This window comes from Chinchilla lanigera, unplaced genomic scaffold (genome assembly GCF_000276665.1).
Source record: "Chinchilla lanigera isolate Chin_1 unplaced genomic scaffold, ChiLan1.0 scaffold00039, whole genome shotgun sequence".
Taxonomy (NCBI): domain Eukaryota; kingdom Metazoa; phylum Chordata; class Mammalia; order Rodentia; family Chinchillidae; genus Chinchilla; species Chinchilla lanigera.
Genome location: NW_004955440.1, coordinates 11,920,550 through 11,926,310, shown reverse-complemented (window position 1 = coordinate 11,926,310; position 5,761 = coordinate 11,920,550). Strand labels below are relative to the sequence as shown.

The 5,761-nt window shown below is 39.3% G+C and overlaps 1 long non-coding RNA gene across 2 annotated transcripts in view; it reads left to right on the top strand.

Annotated features, from left to right (window-relative positions):
- The first annotated feature begins 3,281 nt into the window (after positions 1-3,281).
- The window catches only part of LOC106149213, an 18,451-nt gene continuing 15,971 nt past the window's right edge, over positions 3,282-5,761 (top strand). The window contains exons 1-2 of one of the 2 annotated variants that reach the window (XR_001235232.1): positions 3,282-3,347; positions 5,487-5,573. This is a non-coding gene — a long non-coding RNA (uncharacterized LOC106149213). Of the gene's footprint in view, positions 3,348-3,956; positions 4,033-5,486; positions 5,574-5,761 lie in introns of those variants that run through there. The other variant, XR_001235231.1, reaches the window with a different exon arrangement.

The following is a 5,761-nucleotide window of genomic DNA, read 5'->3' as shown; positions in this document are numbered from 1 at the left end:
GTCAAGAAGGAAACCCAAATATTTTATTCCTTTAGCCTAAATCCTTTGGGTGGAAGTAGCTCTCTGGGACCCCTGGAAGAAAGGTGGACCATGAGGGTGTGGACTTGGATCTCTGGGAGGGGGAGCTGGTGTGGTCTTGGATAGGACCTTAGTTTCTCCATGTGCATTCAATCTGTGAATTTTTTTTTTTTTTTTGAATTTCTGGAAACCATGCAGAGGGCTGATGCTATAAAGCTGGAAAAAGCACACACGGAACAAATAAATAAATAAATAGCCGCCCTGTGCCATAAAAGGATTCTGCTTCTTCAGAAATGACTCAGAACAAACTGGCCTCGGAGAGGTGACCAATGTGCCTCACTTCCTGGAAGCCTTCATCATCTTTCTCAGGCACGCTGGCCCAAGGAAAGGAGGTAAAAGGACATTTCACTCTCCTGGGTAGGACTGGCGAAATGTTGAAAGCACTCCTTGCTGAAGAGGGACAAGGCACTCCTTCTTTGTGTTACGACATCAAGTTCATTGGCTTCAATGCTGGAGAGCTGCGGATCATCCTTTTGTCTACTTAGGACTTTCCTGACAAAATAACTCTGAAATTTCTGGCTAGTGATTCTTATCTAGAACTGAAAATGTTTACTCAGTTGTCTTGTACAGTTGCCTGGTATGGATAAAAAGAACTTAACTAAAGTGTTTTTATTGTGTGGGGTTATTAAAAAGCCCACTCAGGAATGCAAAAGAAAAGGGAGAATTGCACCTGGTACTGGAAAATAATCATCTGAAAGGGAGGACGCAATTTTACTAATGTCATTTCTTTCTTCAGTGAAATGATATACAATCAAGTCTATGATATCATACATGTAGACTTAGGAGCAGGCTTTCTGCTAAAATATATCTAGAAAAAGTTCTCATGTTACTAATATTTTTAGAAAGTTAAATATATTTAGAAATATAGAGAAGTGAGAAAGGGTAAGTATTTTAAGGCTTGTATTTCTTTTTTGGGGTTTATAGTTCTTTACTGCAATTTTCACTCTTCATATGAAAGACTTCAGGCAGAAAATACACAAAAAGCCCCTGGCCTACCAAACTTACAGAAACAAGACTTAAAATAGAAATAAAAGGCTTGGGAGAGAGCAATGCGTGGTCCACTGAATAGACTTTGATCAAACTGTAGGTAATATCACAAATAACTTGACTAACATTTTATTTTTATAGAGAAAACTTAAATGCATTAAGAAATTAATGGTTTAAATGGTTAAATTACAAAGAAATCTTAGATAACTAAACAGAATGGAAAGATGTATTCTGACTCTCGGAAGTAGCTCTAATTAGAGTGGTGGTAGATTCTTAAAATCTTAGCCTGAGTCAGGTCACCCATTAATCCAGCTGAGTTTTTTGTATTCATACTTTCCAAAATGCTTTCTCCCTTTTCCTTTCTAACTCAAAATCATATGCCTTAGACAAAAGTTAACTTAGTTCTATTCAGTGGCAAAAGATAGAATTCTTGAGGAATCCAGGTTTTTTAACCACAGAATGTTTAAAGTGTCATAGGTGTTTTCTCTGATAGCTTGAGTGCTTTCAATCTAATGAGTCCTTGATGGATCAATAGTGCATGTCTCTATTTGTTTTCATGAGAAACTACTTTGAAGATATCAATATATAATACAACAAGCATTGTTAATTTCCTACCACTTTGTTTGTAACTCTGTATTGTCTGTACTGTTCTTTTGCTTTGCTGTAAAAGGTTGTCTGTCTGTTAATGTTTTTCTCTTATTTTTAAAATAAAAAAAGAGTGCTTGCCTTATAGCATCCTATAAATCAGTGTTCCTCAAACATGTGTTCCCTCAGACCGTCAGAATCAGAATCACCCAGCGTGCTTATGGAAAAAAATGCAGATTCTCATTGCTCACACCGGAGTTGTTGATTCAGATACCCAGGGATTTGCTTTGAGAATTTATAATTTTATCAGACTTCACAGACAATTTTATACACAGCAAAAGCTGAAAACCACAGCTAAGTCAGCAGTGTCCTAATGCCAGAGAATGTCTCCAAGCGTTCTGATTCTTAGTAAAGTGACTATAATGTTCCCATCCAAAGTAGAAAAAAACCCTTTTATTACGACATTTATCTTGCATCAAGGTACCCCTGATGAGGGTTCCCTTGGGGAATGAAAGGAGGACTTAGAAGAAACATCATTGGATTTCCTTACTATAGAATAAACTGTGTGAATGAAAACATACTACAGAGAAAAGTAAAACTTGTGTACTTGTCACAACACATAAGGTTGATCTTAAGCATCTCCTGCCTCATTAGTAGGGGAGTTTTTTTTTCTTCTACAGGTTCAGTTAGTAAAATATTTTAAGCTTTATGGGCCATTCGATCATGATCTCAATCTCTCAATCACTCAATTGTAGGAAAGCAGCTGGGACATGAGTGAAGTTGTGTTCTAATAAAATTTTATATATGGACACTGGAATATGAATTTCCTAGGCTTTCACATGTAAGAAATCATGATCCTTCTTTTGAATTTCTAAGAATAAAACTCATTCTTAGCTCACAGAGCTATAACAAAATAAAAAGTGAACAAGACTCTCCCCCATGTAGTTTCTCATTCCCAGTCCCAAAATAATTGTCTTCAAACTTTAAATTTACCAAGAGGGCATACTGAAACTCAGATTGTTGAGCTTCCCCTGCAGAGATTCTGGTACCAAATATTTAGGGATGGCCTTGATTATTTGCATTTCTGAGAAAGTCCTAGATTGTTTCAGTGAACTTCAAGTGCCAGGCAAAATAAAGTGGTTAGTGTCTAACATCTACTTCATTTTTATCAATGGAGAGCATTTTATTAAGTTGTATATTTAGGAAGAACAAATCCAAAGGAAACTGTAATAGATTACTTTGCTCAGAATATATTGAAAGCCTGGCTGAGACTTGCTTATCAACAGCAGAGGTAGAGATGTGTAAGATTTCTTGGCAAAAGAGACGTGGGAGGAGAAGAAATAACAGAGAAACAGGGTGGAGTGTCCTTGTTACCATTACATTAAGAACAGGTTTGTCTGACTCATGCTGACCTTGAAGTAATGTAATAGAGAATCTGAAACTGTTTCCATGTGAATCATGGTTCCTGGATTCCAAGTCATTATTGTTATTTTTATTATTGAGGAAACAAAAATCATTATGTGGTCAACTAAGTGGTTGACAATTCAAAACAACTAGAAAAATTGAAAGGACCAGACCCCTCCATTAAAAAAAAAAAAAAAATTTTAGCCTATTTGTTGTTCTGTGCCTGAGAAAATGGAAGGAGTTTCGTTTCAGAAGGATGCAGCCTGCCTCTTAAATAAAGATGAAGGATCAAGGTGAGGAGGGAGGAAGGTGTCTTTCATCCTTCATGTCTGAATTTGACCCCTACTTCTACTTCCTCCCTTCATAAAGTATCCTAATTACTTTATTTCAGTGACATGCAGATATGAAAATAAATGAAGAATGAGAAACATGAAAGGAATTTATTTAGAGTTTGCCACTAGAGTTTGTATCTGGAATGTCACGCAGAGGTCTGTGCAGATCTTGGTTGGGTCCTCAACTTCCTGGTTGTATTGGGAAACTTTAAGATATAGGGCCTAGGGAGACGCTGTGAAGTCCCTGGGGGGAGCTATACCTTCGGGCCCTACTCTCTTCCTCTTCCTTCTGTTACTTCTCAGACAAGATGTGATAGATATTGCTCTACCATGTGATCCTGCATAATGTCCTGCTTCGGACTTCAAGCATCAGAACCAAACCATCAGGGATTGAAACCTCTAAAACAGAGCCAAAATAAACTTTTTCTTATCAAAAGCTTATTATCTCAGGGGTTTGTAATAATGGTGGAATGCTGACTAGCGTACTTACTATATACGGAGTCAAACATCATTACTTGTGTTTAGGCAGGGACTTGAAGCCAGGGAGAGAATGGGGAGGCTTCATAAAAGGAAGAAGAGATCAGGTGTGTTCAGATCGGACACAGGGGCTGCCTGTCACAGGAATGGTGGACTGCCTCTAGGAATGGTGAGATTTCCTCCACATGTTTTATAGTCAACTGCTTATTAGTCAGCAAGCTCCTTCTTTCCAGATTGCTGCATAGGGATGTAGCTCTAGAAAGATGTATTTGGAGTCTGTATAGATACATAGCTTTTTGCTTTCTCTTACTACGAATACCTGAGTAAGAGCCATTATTAGTTCTGCCTTTTGAATAAGGGTTCCTGGGGGAAGAGATCTTGCTTCAGTGACCTGTTGGGAACCAACTGCATAGCCTTCCTTTTGACGTGCTTCTTGGATAAAGCTACTTTCATCAGTGAACATCATCTCCTCAGGGTCATGGAGGCAGCTCACTGTTTGCCTGTTTACATAGGTCTGGGAGACCACTTGTTCATAAGAGTAGCTAGCATCTGTTCCTGTAGAGATCAAAGAGGCAGGATTAAGAAGAGCACAAGTTTTTTCTTATAATAATCTCAGGGGTGTCTAAGGCAGCACCCTGATGCTTGGCAAGTCATTCCCCTGTAAATCACAAGTAACCTCGGATCTCAAGAATTGCTCTGACCTGATAGGGAGTCAGGACTTCTACTTTCTGTCATGAAGTTTTCCTTTGTTACCATAGCAATAGCTGCTACTGCCCTCAGGCAGGATGACCATCCAGCAGCCACTCCATCTTTCTGAAGTTATGCCACTAGGCAGAATTATTGTTCTAGCCTTTGGGTCAGGACACCCAAAGCAATCTCTCTCTTTTCTGATACATAGAATAAGAAAGGATATTCTTAAATCAGGCATTTTATTATACTATAAATCACAATCCAATTGTTGGCTAATTAGGTTAGGGAGACCCACCAACGTACCCAAAGGTAAAATCTGGCCTTTACCAGAATTAGAGAATTTTCCCCAATTTTGCTAAGAAATCTCTTCCTACCAAGGGACTAGGACATGATGGGACAATTAGAATCCTGTGCTTAAACATTTGGCATTCAAACTGACACAAGAGAGTGAGAGCAAGGAATCTACAGTTAAGGATCCCCCTCAACCCCAACTATGGCTATAGCCCTAGACTGGGGCCTTTGAGAGAAATAAATCAAAACAGAATGAGATAATTCAATTGGCTCTACCATGTCATCCAGAGTTACCCAGTGTTCCTCATAGAAAATCATAGTGTCCGTGGACTGGGACACTGTGGGTTCCCTTGGGCATCTTCTGAGCCGGAAATGAGGGCTTTGGCTGCCTTAGCTCGTCCTCTGGGAGCAGAGACTGTCAACCCTCCAGTGCCATGAATCAAGCACATTGACTGCCTCATACTTGTAACAGAGCCCGGACGGTAGTTTATTGTAGGTGTGTATCCAGTGTTCAGACTTCTTGCACTTAAACCAGGAACCATGATTGTCCTTGGGTTTTCTCTTAGATGACCTTGGGAGAGTTAAATGCATTGTCAACTGCAACAACTATAACTCTAGCTTTTCTCTTTGACCTTCTTCCAGACTCAACTCTGGAGCACAGAAGAGGTGATGTCCAGCAATTCGGTCATAAGTGTCTGGGGTCCCACCTGAAGTTTCTTCATTAAACAGGTGGGAGAGACACATATCCCCTGGAGACACAGGTGTGGGTCTGGGTATAGTATCACGAAAGATATCTCTCTCTTCCTCAGGGACTACACTAAATACCATAGTCTCTGGTTTTTTCTTGAGATATAGGACACAAACCCTGAACATGAGGGATTTCACTCCACCTTCTATTTTAAGCTTAGACAATTTAA